Source organism: Zea mays, chromosome 4 (genome assembly GCF_902167145.1).
Source record: "Zea mays cultivar B73 chromosome 4, Zm-B73-REFERENCE-NAM-5.0, whole genome shotgun sequence".
Classification (NCBI taxonomy): Eukaryota; Viridiplantae; Streptophyta; class Magnoliopsida; order Poales; family Poaceae; genus Zea; species Zea mays.
The window spans coordinates 30784597-30799068 of record NC_050099.1 but is presented as its reverse complement, the minus strand read 5'-3'; positions in this window follow the sequence as shown (position 1 = coordinate 30799068).

Here is a 14472-nt window from a genome sequence, read left to right as displayed (position 1 = left end):
GCAGGGGCACCGGACTGTCCGGTGTGCACCGGACTGTCCGGTGCGCCATCGAGCAGACGCCTCCAGCCAACGGTCAAGTTTGGTGGTTGGGGCTATAAATACCCCAACCACCCCACCATTCATTGCATCCAAGTTTTCCACTTCTCAACTACTACAAGAGCTCTAGCATTCAATTCTAGACACACTAAAGAGATCAAATTCTCTCCAATTCCACACAAAGCCCTAGTGACTAGTGAGAGTGATTTGCCGTGTTCATTTGAGCTCTTGCGCTTGGATTGCTTCTTTTCTTTCTCACTTGTTCTTGAGATCACAACTCCATTGTAATCAAGGCAAGAGGCACCAATTGTGTGGTGGCCCTTGCGGGGAAGTTTTGTTCCCGGCTTTGATTTGAGAAGAGAAGCTCACTCGGTCCAAGGGACCGTTTTGAGAGAGGGAAGGGTTGAAAGAGACCCGGCCTTTGTGGCCTCCTCAACGGGGAGTAGGTTTGAAAGAACCGAACCTCGGTAAAACAAATCTGCGTGTCACACACTTCATTATTCGCTTGTGATTTGTTTTGCGCCCTCTCTTGCGGACTCGTTTATATTTCTAACGCTAACCCGGCTTGTAGTTGTGTTTATATTTGTAAATTTCAGTTTCGCCCTATTCACCCCCCCTCTAGGCGACTATCACTAAGTATAAGTAAATACCAACCCAATTAAGTAGTAGAAGAAAAGTAACAACATCACACAAATTGAATTTAGTTCCATAAATTAATCATGTGGGTGTCTGAGCTGCTCATGACCGTGAGCACGGCTAGTATACCAGTTTTACACTCTGCAGAGGTTGCGCATCTTTACCCACAAGTCATGTTACCCATCTACCAAAAGACGACCAATCACATACACCTCTACCGAGGAGACGAGCCAGGGTAACACTACGAGGCCTTTACAAAGTTCCACTAGCTTCAGAAAACCTGCTATAGTTTCTAGGAAGCTCCAATGCAGGGATCCCTCGACTGACCACCATCGCAACAAAATAAACCCAAAGTTGACTGGGAGACGACGGCCTAGAGCTCTCACGAACACATCGCAACATCCTCCATGCGCCTCATCCTGTGGTACCTGTTCTTGACCTGTGTGTGGGGGGGGGAGTGAGACAACAAGAGTGAGCTCGCATACGTTTATAGCTCAACAAGTTGTGGGGAATAATGTGCATGAACTCGCCAAAAGTGGGAGCTCATGTGAAGTGAAAGGCTTACCAATGAGGATGGATAGAGCCGAGCATTGCTTTTAAAGTTGGTCAAAATTTTATTAGCAGTTACTAAGTATAAGTAAATACCAACCTAATTAAGTAGTAGAACAAAAGTAACAAGATCACCTGCGATGCAATGCATATGACAAATTGAATTTAGTTCCATAAATTAATCATGTGAGTGTCCGAGCTGCTCATGACCATGAGCATGGCTAGTATACCAGTTTTACACTCTGCAGAGGTTGCACATCTTTACCCACAAGTCATGTTACCCATATGCCAAGAGACGGCCAATCCCATACACCTCTACCAAGGAGGCGAGGCAGGGTAACACTACGAGGCCTTTACAAAATTCCACTAGCTTTAGAAAACCCGTATAGTTTCTAGGAAGCTCCAATGCAGGGATCCCTCGCCTGACCGCCATCACAGCAAAATCAACCCAAGGACCTCCCTACACTGACCACTCCCCTACTGCCTTTGCCCCTTTCGGGTAAGGTAGTTATCCATTAGCTTTCCTAATTAGTCAACCAAGGGCGTCCCATACCACCCTTGTGGTAGCACTGTTTTTCCGGGTGATTCTCCATGTTCCAATTAACATAATGATCTTAACATGAACAGTAAATAACAACTGATAACAAAATATAATCATAAATAATATGTATCTCTATACCCAAAACCTCATAAAGCAATAGCAGGTTCTACCCAAAAATTCAGTGGTAAACAAGGTATAAAGATAGTCAGACTAGGGTAACCTGTTGGGTCCCATTAAAATTAACCTATGCAGATCATTATGATTAATCAGAACATGACTGGGTAAAAAAAGTGATGAAGGGCACAACTTGCCTAGGACTTGAGATTCCAGGTACCAGGATGATCTTCAGATGACTCGTGACCTCACACTAGCCGTAGCAATACAAACAAACATAGTATAGGCAAAATTAACATCACACCAAACATGTAAACAAAATACATAGTAATAATCTACACATTAAAATAAGATTCTGGGAACATGAATCATTAATTTTGGAGTTATAGATTTTAAGTTATGAATTTCTGAAGGTTTTATGTGTTTTGTACAAGATTAAATAGGATATAAATTTTATTGTGATATTCATGTCAAACCTATGGTTCTAAATGATAAAGAATCATATTACAAAATTTCAAGAATTAGAATGGGCTAAAAAGGAGTTAAAACGAATTTTATATGAATTAAACTAGGTTTTGGAATTGTTTTTATAGTAAATATCTATTTTCTGCATTTATTTACTTATTTTCTCTGTTTCGTGGACTGTGCGCATAATACAGACAATACGGGGGTTGTCGCATAAAAATAACTTAGACACAGATTCCACCCACGGTGGACGGCGGGTTAATTTATAAATATTACGAGGTATCTTTTGAATAAAACCCGAGGCGAAGGGGGTATCGCACATTCTAGGTCGTGCGATCTAAGATGGAAGATCGGGATTAGATCCAAGCTCTATTGAACCGGTACGCCATTTGGACCGTTGATTCTAGGATCTACGACCAGATCTAAATGGGCGAAGGGGTATGTTCTATTAAATCTAAGCCGATCAGTGCGTATCTAACGACAGAGCCTCACTCTCTCATCTTAATCGTACACTCAACATCTGACGGCGCTTAGTGCTCCCACCCGATCTAATTATAGCTGTTGGATCGACATCTAACGGACTAAATCCGTTCTTCCTCCCCTAAGCATCAGCGCGGCGCACAGTGCTCATGGCGGAGCTCCCGCCGGCGCACCATACTCCGACGCCCCCGCGCACCAACCACCACCCGAAAGGCTTAGCACGACAAGCGAACCACGACGAACAACTGAGGAGGCCACATACCTCGGATTCGGTGCCGGTGAAGCTAGGCAACGTTGCGCGGTGGCATTGCAGCGACAGAGCGCCATCGATGACAAATTCTAGTCACCAAGATGCACTACCCTGATTATCAAGGAGGCTCCCACGGGCGGTGCACCCAGGCGAACCTCCCCAACCACCCGCTGAGGCCCCCAATCGGTGGTGCAGATGCAACCAAAGGCGGTGACAATTTCTTCTCTCTCTCTCTCTCTTTCTAACCTCGTCATCAGCCTCTTGCTCGGTCTTGGTGGCGCGCAACGGGCATGGGGTCATGACCCTACCTTTATATACCTCTGGGAAGGGCGAATCTGAGCCGAGGAGCTCCGCCGCGGGTTGCGCGCGCAGTTACAACAGATTCCCAAAGAAAGCGGAGGCGGGCACGGGTTGGTGTGCAGGGACCTTCGCGTGGGAGAAAGAACTGACTGCTGGGCCTCGGTTGCCAGAGGGAGTGAGGTCGTGCGCGGTGCGAAAGGCTGGGAAGAAGCGGATGCGCGCTGCGGCTGACCAGGGGCCCCACATGTCGATGAGTCGAGCTATAGCAGGGTTGCGCCTGGACCGGCGAGGTGACCAGTTGGTGGGCCGAAACCGAAGTATAGGCCCAGGCGGAGTCTTCTTTTTTTTTCATTTTCTTTTCTATTTCCTATTTTTCTTTTCTTATTTCTATTTCTTTGTATTTTGAAACTTTCAAATTCAAATTTAACTCCGTTTCATATTTAATATTCAAAATAAAGAGCGCAATCAAAAACCAACATGTGATGTAGTATTCATCTTACTTTATATATTTATTTGTTTATTATCCTACATAAGTAATTACTTTTGGACATGTTGATCCACATAATTAATTTGAGAAAAATATCTTTGATTGTATAATCTCGATTAAATGATGCTCTAACATTTATCCTTATATAATACTTATCAACTTTAACAAAGGATAATTTTATATAAGAACCCCTTTATTTATTGTAAAACATTTATTTTAGGAGATGTAACTTCAAAAGTTTTGAAAGAAGGAAAAAAAAATTCTAACTCAAAATCTTTGGAAAATTTTACATAATTCTCAAAATGAGATTTTGAGGTGTTACACTCACGATGAGGTTGAGGGTCGTGTTCAGTACGACTTCATCTTCCATTATGGCCCTTGCGTCACCTTTCAGCATGCGTCGGTATGCAATAAGTATGGTGTGTTGTCATGTCCTTTATGGTATGTGGGTCGTTACTGCGGAGACTCTGATGTCGAGGTCCCCCTTGGTACTGCATACATGGCCAGACGTGGTTTGGTGATGTTGCGTCCTGTCGCGACCATCGTGGGTCAGCAGCGTCAGCCTAGAGTTCCCTCATTGTGGGTTCGCTCAATGGGGACTTGGTCGTTCGCCCCACCTCACAGACTTGTTTGGTGAGGACTTGGTCGTTCGTCCCGCCTCGCAGGCTTGCTCGACGAGGACTTGGTCGTTTTTTCCTGTCTCGCAGGTTTGCTCGGCGAGGACTTGGTCGTTCATCTCGCCTCATAGACTTGCTTGGCAGGGACTTGATCGTTCGCCTCACCTTGTAGGCTTGCTCAGCGGGGACTTGGTCGTTCGCCCTGCCCCACAGGTTTGCTCGGCGGGGATTTGGTCGTTCGTTCTGCCTCACAGACTTGCTCGGTGGGGACTTGATCGTTCGTCCCGCCTTACAGGATTGCTCAATAAATGAGTCGGAGAGAGGTTATGAGCCTTACTATGGGTACCCTATCCCCGCGCACCCGACAATAATTCAATAGATATATAACTAAACTAGGTATGTGCCTGTGCGTTGCTACGAGAGTTAAAAATTAGTATAAAAGATAGATACAAAATAACAAATATTATTATGATAGATACAGAACGACAAACATCATTATAGTATGCAAAAGTCTGTGTGGTAAAACATCACCATGACTAATATTAAACACTTGTTACCAATAACCTTAAACTTGTTCAGAGACAAAATCTTAGGGACAGAATAAAACACGAAGCCAAGACAATTCTATAAGTTCACGTTATAAGCAACCTCTTGTTTAGACTCGCGTGGATTAAGAAGTAGCAAATAAAGTACTCGACAGCAGCAACATTCAACCCAGCCTCATCTCCCTCGACAGTACTATAAGAAAAATAGACCCCGGGCCATTTGGCTAAAAGGATTTTAGTGTTTAATGATCAACATAACCTGTGGACTAATGCGTTTGCTAGTATTTGTATTTATATTTCACAGGATATGAAGAGGATTGGACTAAGACACTAAGGATTCAACACCTCAAAAGAAGACATAAAAGATATGTAGAAGTCCAAGAGGAGTCGCGGTGCTTCGACCGGAAGCTCGATAGTGGAGACGGCGGGAGCGTTCGAGAGGAGCCGGAAGTAGAGCACCACTTGCTCGTGAAGAAGGCATGCGACTCTCTACGGAGTTACTCGACCGAGGTGCTTGGCCCTCGCGTGGGTTACCCTTTGCTTAGGGGCACCAATGAGGATTAGCGGGACTTGCGTGGTTCCGGATACCTCGGTAAAAATACCGACATCATCCACGAGAGTTTGCATCTCCACCTTGCTCTTTACCTTCTGCATTTATACTAACTATTTAAGTTTCAATCTTGTCTTTCTAGTTGGATTATCTAGGATTGAAACTTAGGCTTTGCGGTAGAGATAGCAACACTTAGACAAAATCTAGTTTGCACGTTCTAGATTGTTTATTTGCATAGGTTTTGCTCTAGGGATTTATTATGGCCTAGTTCATAGAAAGTTTTTAGAAGTCCTAATTCACCCCCTCTTAGGCGTCACCATTTCCTTCAATTGGTATAAGAGCCTGGTTTGGCTCATTTGAAACGTTTTAGCTTCACCGCTAATCGAGCCAACGATTTTTAGAGGAAGGGGATGGATACCCATAGGCCACCACACTTCGACGGCACAAACTTCCCATATTATAGTGCTAGAATGACTTGTTACCTAGAGTCCATTGATCTAGATGTTTGGAGAGTCACTCGTGACGGGATGAAACCACCCAAAAATCCCGAGAAACACACCACGAGTGAGAAAAAAGAAATTCATTTGAATGCTAGAGCCAAAAATTGTTTGTATGAATCTCTTAGCATGAAAACTTTCAATCAAGTTTTTACATTAAAAACTACTAATGAGATTTCGCTAAAATTGCATGAGCTACATGATGGCACATCTAATGTTCGTGAGCAAAAACACTGCCTAGCTTTAAATGATTATAATTCTTTTGCCATGAAAGAAAATGAGCTTGTTAGAGACATGTACTCTCGTTTGAATCTAACCATCAATGAGATCAACTCTATTGGCATTAATAATCTAGGTGATGCAGACATTATGAGGAAGATTATCTCCCTACTACCACAACAAAAATATGGGAGCATCATCACTATTTTTCACACACATGGAGGACTTGAGTCAAATGACCCGACCATTGTGATTGGAAAAATTACGACATTTGAGATGTCGCGAAAAATAGGTCGACAAGAGGAGCCAACTTGTTCAAGGCCATATGCTTTTGCATGTGATGAAAAGAGCAAAGGAAAGAAGAAGGCTCCCACTCCAAGTTTCTCATGTGAAGAAGAGGAAGAGGAAGAAAGTGATGATTATGAAGATAATCAACCATCAACATCTTCCTCTTAGGACGAAGAAACAATCCGACGTGTCGGAAAGGTAATCGGGATGATCCGCAAGATGAATCTAATGGGTGTGTCTCTGCAGGTCGAGGATCTTCTCTTTAACATTGACAGGAAAAAGCAAAGAAAGAGTGGATGCTTTGCATGCGGGAAGAAGGGTCACTTCAGGGACAGCTATCCAAATATGGCCGAACCCACAAAGGGGAGGAGCAAAGGCAAGGCACTTACAAGTGTCAAAACTTGGGACGACTCTTGAAGCGAAGATAAACCTCCAAGGACGCGCAACCACCGATCCTCATCACGCTCATCACGGTCATCACGCAAGTGCCTTATGGCAAGAGGTAAAATGAGTATTTCATCCTCTAGTGATAATAGCAGTAGTGATGACGAAGGTGAGGGAAAGCCCTCCTTAAATGAGCTTGCGGATGCCGTTAAATTTTTTGAGAATGTATGCACTAAACAAAAGGCTCAACTTAAAACGTTAAAAAATAAGTTGATTATCTCTCAAGATGATTATAAATGTTTGCTAGAAAAATTTGAAACATTTGCAAATTTAAATTATGAGCTATCAACTAAAATTGAGCAATTAGAGTCTAATGCTCCATCCTCAACTACTGATGATGGCCTTATTAAAAAGAATGAAAAACATAAGGCTAAATTAGCTAGCTCTCAAGAAGCCATTGAAAATTTGTTAGAGAAAATGGAAATTCTTAGCATACACAACAATGAGCTAACTACTAAGCTAAAAAACATTGGTAGCACCCTAGGGATATCTTTAGTTGAAATTCCTAAAATTATTGAGAAAGATGCTTCTACTTCTTGCTTTGATTTAATTGATGATTCTAACCCACGCAACCAAGTTCTTGTTGAGAATATTGTTGTAGAAACATTTTAAAATGAGGTTAAAAAGGAGAATGAGCAATTAAGGCAAGAAGTGACTCGCCTTGGCAAGGCTTTGTATGACAAGAAAGGCAAAGCCAAACAAATCCAACCTCAGTATAACACCACTGTGGGAGCGAACAAACTTGTGGAGGGCGAAACTGTGATTTGTAGGCAATGCCACAAGGAAAGACAGAAGTCTTACCAATGTAAGGCGACGATCGAGGATAAGCAAAACAAAAGCTCAAGCAAAATCTACAACACCTACATCAATAAGGTGGATAAAAAGGCTGCTACACCATATCTGATCAAGAAGAAAAAGAATGGAAAGGCGATAGCGATCAAGGCCAACAAGCAAGCCAACAAAGGAAAATGGCCAAACGCATTTGGGTGCCAAAGGAAATTTTTTAAACCATGAAAATGACCAAGAAGGTTTGGATCCCAAGAGGGAAGTGAGAAGTCTGAAGGACCTCGGGGAATTTGGAGACTTGGCAAAATTGGGATGTATATCATGGGATGCATCATATTGGATCAAGTCTATTGCAAGTGGATTAGTGGATACTTTGGTCCCAAATTCCCCATCCATAACTAAGGTAACTAGATTTATTGCATTTCTTTGTCTTTAGATATGCGTATCTATTCTCATATATCTAGTTTTACTTTTCATGCCTAGTTTTACATGACGTATTTTTCTTTAATTAAATTACTTGCATACTAGGTCAATCATATGGTAGGAATGCTTGTTTTCAATTTATATTATCGAGCAAACCTACATGGTTTAAAATAATGGTAGGAATGCTTATTTTCAATTCACATTATTGAGCAAACCTACATGGTTTAAAATAATTAAGTCAAGCACGACACATAGCTTATTCAACATTCCTAAGCAAATGCTACTTCAATTAGTATTTTCATATCCTTCAATGCTTAAATTGGTATCATTTAACTTATATATGCCAAAGTTTGGATTATAGATAATTTGCCCCTCTTGATCTCAAAATCAAGTGCATGTCTCCTACAAGTATTCAAAACTTGTATGCACACTTCCAGAGGGAGATTACTCTATAATCTAAATCTCTAAGACTAATGCATGTTGTTAAGTCTATTATATGCAATAGTCTCATTGAAGGAAAATGGAGTCCCCGGATAAAGACAATAAACATCCACTTCAAAGCTACAAAATCTTCATTTGGTTCCACGAGTGGTTTCATTCAACAATTGGTATCCTTTACATGTCTTCTCCAGACTTTGATTAGACTAAAATTCATATCTTATGCTTCCCATGTTGCTATAAATGCATATGTCATCAAAATATATCTTTTACCTATTCATATGGGGAGTTAGTCCAATCAATCATGACTTGCACCTCTCTTTCTCATGTACCTTTTCCTAAATAGAGGATCTCCGTTAGGGGGAATATTTCTTCGTCTATGACAAAGGGGAGAATAGTTTTTTAAAAAGGGAGAACACTCTTTCAGGGGGAGTAATCTTTTAGAACTTCAATTGTTAAATCTATTAGAGGGCAAGTCTTATTTGCTTCATATATGCTTTTAATGTCTTCCCTTTCGGTGGTTGATGCCAAATGGGGAGAAGTTTTAGAGTCCAAAGCAACGAAAAATATATCAAACACCAAACACACCAATTTAAATTTTTTTTATCTTGCAAGTGGTTTTGGTTCTTCAAGTATCTTTGGTCTAAAATAGGAAGTAAGTGAATTATGGAGTTAGGGGGAGGTTTACGTCCATAATCTCACTTTGAGGGGACACTCATGCATCTAGCAAGTAGATTACATATTTTTTACATTAAAATATTTGTTATATTTGCTCGCTTTGGTTGTGTTGTCATCAATCACCAAAAATTGGAAGATAGTAAGGAAAATGGACCCCGAGCCATTTGACTAAAAGGATTTTGGTGTTTGATGATCAACATAAAATGTGGACTAATGCGTTTGCTAGTGTTTGTATTTATAGTTGACAGGATGCGAAGAGGATTGAACTAAGACACTAAGGATGTAACACCTCAAAAGAAGACATAAAAGATATGTAGAAGTCTAAGACTCAAGAAGAAAAGAAACAAAAAACAACGAAGAAATCCATAAAGTGGGCAGTCAGCCAGCGCACTGGTGGCGCACCGGACAGTGAACAGTAACGTGTACGGTGTGCACCGGACTGTCCGATGGGACACCAGACAGTCTGCACAGAGGGGCCTGCAACCAGGCGCTCTCTGTAGGATCCAACGGTCGACTGCTACAAACCCCAACGATCGACTGACGTGACATGGCACCGGACAGTGAACAGTGCTTGTCCGGTGTGCACCGGACTGTTTGGTGCACCCGTCGACAGAAAATCTGTTGCTTCTGTCCAACGGCTATAATTGTGGGGGAGGCTATAAATACCCCCGATCGGCCATTTCAAGGTGTGGGAGCCCAAGCAATATACCAAGACATATTGTAGACATTTCCAAGTGTTCAAACATTCAAGTGCTTAATAGAATCACTCGGTGATTAGGGTAGGTGCTTTGCGAAGTGATTAGGTTAGTTAGACCGTATTAGCACTTGCTCTAGGTGAATCCTAGTTAGCTGGGTGAGTTTAGAAAAAAACACACAACCCTTCGACTCTTGCGCGAGTCATTGTAATTGTGTCGTACATGTCGTCATATACATTACTACGGTTTTCTGAATTAAATTAAAACTAAAAATACCTATCTGTCTAACAGTGTCGCCCAAAACAATGGTCTAGTAAGGTCGATGAAAGCATCTAGGCCCCTGGTTGGTTTTAGTGATTAATGACAACGTAATGTTATATGTGACTAACGTGTGTTTTGCAGAGACAAATGGTAAGTTAGGTTGCATTACAGGTAGAAGTACTACAACGGTGAAAACAATCCCGGAGATAAGAACTCGAAGCGACGGCTAAAACGACGAAACAAAAGGTGAAGGACTACAGAGTCCGAGTGTCAAGGAGATGTGGACACTCGTGATTTAGTTAGGTCTTTTATTCTCTTTTAGCCATACTATAAAGAGGGGTTGTCGATGAGTAGTTTGACCAAGAGAGTTCTAGTGTAGTGTTGGTGCACAATCACACTCACAAACAGTGCTAGGTGTCACTATAGAACTCACTCACAAGTTAGAACGAAAACCGATTTGAAAATCAGCTGAAAAACAAGAGGTAGGGTTTCTGGCCCTGGGGCACCGGCCTGTCTGGTGCACCATCTGCCAGGTGGGCCACGCTGGCCCAAGGGAAGGCCTCCCCGGGCAGCAAAACCCGAGCGCGCCTGTTTCAGAAGTGAATTATAGTGGCGCATCGGACAGTGCACCGGACTGTCCGGTGTGCACCGAACAGTGACTGTTCATTGTCCGGTGTGCCATGAGTCCAACGGCTAACTGTCAGAACTAGCCGTTGGAAACGACCGGTGGCGCACCGTTGGCGCACCAGATTGTCCGGTGCGCAGTGCACAGTAAAATGCCTGTAACGGCTAGTTGGTGGGTGAGGGCTATTTATACCCCCTCCACCCACCATATTCAATGTCTTGCACCCCACATTTATTCCAGCACATTGCTAGAGCATTGCAAGCACCAAAAGCCTAGTGAGGAGATTAGAGAATCTTAATCCCGCATTTGTTCCTCATTAGCGCTAGCGAGAGCCACCTAGAGCACACACCACTTGCATTAGGCTTCTTTTGGTCAAGCGAAAGTCTACGACTTGTTACTCTTGGTAATCGGCATCACCTAGACGGCTTGGTGGCGTTGGGAGCTCGGTGATCACCGTGAAGATCTTGTTGGTGACCCGACTCAAGTTTGTAAGCGGTCTCGAGGGATCCACCGCACCAGAGTGGCAAAGGATCATCTCGTAGTGAGCACTTGGTTCTTGCGAGGACCAAGGGGGAGCGATACCCTTGCGCGGGTGCTCCAACGAGGACTAGTGGAGAGTGCCGACTCTTCGATACCTCGAGAAAAATTGAAGGAGTCTTCTAAACCTTGCTTTACATTCCGCACTTAATTCAAGCACTTTACATTGTGTATTTGTTTAGCAAGTATTTGAAGTATTGTCTTAGCATTATTGTATTTCTAGTATTATTATCTTAGTGCTAGTTGTTGGGGTGAAGTTGGGCTCTTGCTTAGCTCTTGCTTAGATTTTAATTAGTGTTGATTTTTAGAAAAGCCCAATTCACCCCCCTCTTGGGCATCGTGATCCTTTCAATTGGTATCAGAGCCTTGTTGCTCTTAGATTAGCTTATCCGCTAAGAGTTACGATGTCCGGTGGGGATGGACCTCCTCCCGTTTTTGATGGTGACGATTTTCCTTATTGGAAAATTCGTATGGAAGCGTATTTAGAGGCTATAGACATTGGTGTCTATAAAGCCGCCACACAAGGATTCCCTGAACCTAGAGATCGCATAAATCTTGTAGGTGATGAGTTTAATTATGAAAAATGGAATGCCAAGGCCTAAAACACCCTTTTTAGAGGCCTTTGCAAAGATGTGTTCAATAGAGTAAGAAATCGTAAAAATGCTCATGATTTGTGGATGGATATTTGTGCTCTACATGAAGGAACTAGAAGTGAGCGTGAGGAGAGATATCACATTGCTATGAGAAAGTTAAATTCTTTTGAAATGCTTGCTAATGAAAATGCCAATGCTATGTACTCACGTCTCAATATTCTTGTAGAGGAAGTAAATGGATTGGGGCTTACTCAAATCTCACAACCGGATGTTGTGAGGAAGATTCTCAGTGTCCTCCCAATAGACAAATATGGACACATTGTCACTGTGCTACATCAAATGGATCTTTCAGTTACCACACCTACACAGATTTTGGGAAAGATCAATGCTCATGAGATGTACATGCACATCAACGACAAAGATGAGTCATCTTCCAAAAGAAAGGATTTGGCTCTCAAAGCAAATCAAGAAAGAAAAGGAAAAGCAAAAATACAAGTTGAGGAAGAATCCTCAAGTGATGATGACCTTGATGCTAACATTGCCTTGATGGTAAGGAAGACCACCAAGATGTTGAAAAAGCTCAACAGAGAAGGCATCAAATTTGATTCAAGAAAGAAGAAATTCTTTTCCAACAAAAGAAAGCCCATTTCTGAGATGGATTGCTACAACTGTGGAGAGCTCGGTCATCTTGCTCATCAATGTAACAAGCCCAAGAAGAACAAGTTCAAGGGCAAGAAAGAAGATGACAACGATGATGAAAAGAAGGAAAAGAAATTCTTCAAGAGGAAGGATGGGAAGCAAAAGAGGTTCCACAAGAAGAAAAATGGAAAGGCATATATTGTTGGTGACTGGCTCACTGACATTGAGTCATCAAGTGGATCTTCTTCAAGTGAAGAAGAGAATGATGAAAAAGTTGCCGCCATCGCCGGGGACTTCTCTTCACCACCACCATCGCCATCATCGACTTCTCACCTATGCCTCATGGCTAGAGGTGAACGGAAGGTACAAAATGATATTGATATTACTGATGATAGTGATAGTGATAGTGATGAGGAATTTGCTTCACCTTCATATGATGAGCTAGCTGACTTGCTTAAAGAATATACTCAAATCATTAGAAAGTCAAAAGCTAAATGTGATAGGTTGAAAAATGAAAATGAATCTTTAAATGCCAAAGATGACATAGTTATGAAAGCTAGTGATGAAATGAAAGAAGAAAACAAAACTATGTCATCAACTGTAAATGAGCTCACAACCTCCCTAAAAGATGCTAAGGATAAATGTGACAAATTAAATGAAGCCAATAGGGAGTTGCAAGATAGACTAGTAAAAATCAAGGAAGACTATACTCAGATTAAATTTGATCATGATAATCTTCTTGTTGAAAATGAACTTTTATCTTGCAAAACACATGAGGCTATTAACCCTGTTGTTAAGATTGATGTAGCAACCTCATGTGATGATTTGAGTCAAGGAGAGCAAACTAGTCTACATGCTAAATTGACTGAAAAAGTTGAAGTCTTGACTTTAGACAACCAAAAATTGAAGAGATACTTGACTGATGCAACTACTAGAGGAAAGGTTGCTATTGAGAACAATGATTTCAACAATGAGTTGGCAGTGGATAATGAAAGGCTTAAAAATGAGGTCAAGAAACTTAAGAATGAAAATGAACATCTTGCAACAAGTGTGAAAAAGTTCAACAAAGGCCAATACCTCCAAAATGAGTTGCTTATGAACACTGTCATGAAAAACAACAAGAGTGGTATTGGATACAATGCTTTTGTGCAAAAGAAAGCTACTACTCAATACAAGCCTAAGCAGACTCACAAGCCTATCAAATGCTTTGAGTGTGGAAATGAAGGTCATTTTGCCCACAACTGCAAAGCCAAACCACCAACTCCCTTGCCTAAGCACTCAAGACCATTTGCTTTCAATGCTCATTATGTTCTAAGAAAGGTTGCAAATGGAAAGGTCAAAGTTACATTTCTAGGTCCACCAAACAAGAGTAGACCTAGACAAATCTGGGTTGCAAAGTCCTTGATTGAGAGAGTCACTGGTCCTATGCAATATAGGGCCCTCAAAACTCAAGCTTGATTTGTCTATGGATGTAGGTGAACTACAAGACCGGTGGGAGCCATTGGGTTATTGACAAAGGATGCACACAACATATGACAGGCAACCCACGAATGTTCACCTCACTTGATGAGAATGTTGATGGACAAGATAAAATCACATTTGGAGACAATTCAAAAGGAAAAGTGCAAGGACTTGGCAAGGTGGCAATTTCAAATGATTTTATCAATATCAAATGTTCTCTTGGTTGCACCTTTGAGCTTCAATTTATTATCAGTGGGTCAACTCTATGATCTTGGACTTCAATGCTTATTCACTCCAACAGAGGTTATTGTATCAAAG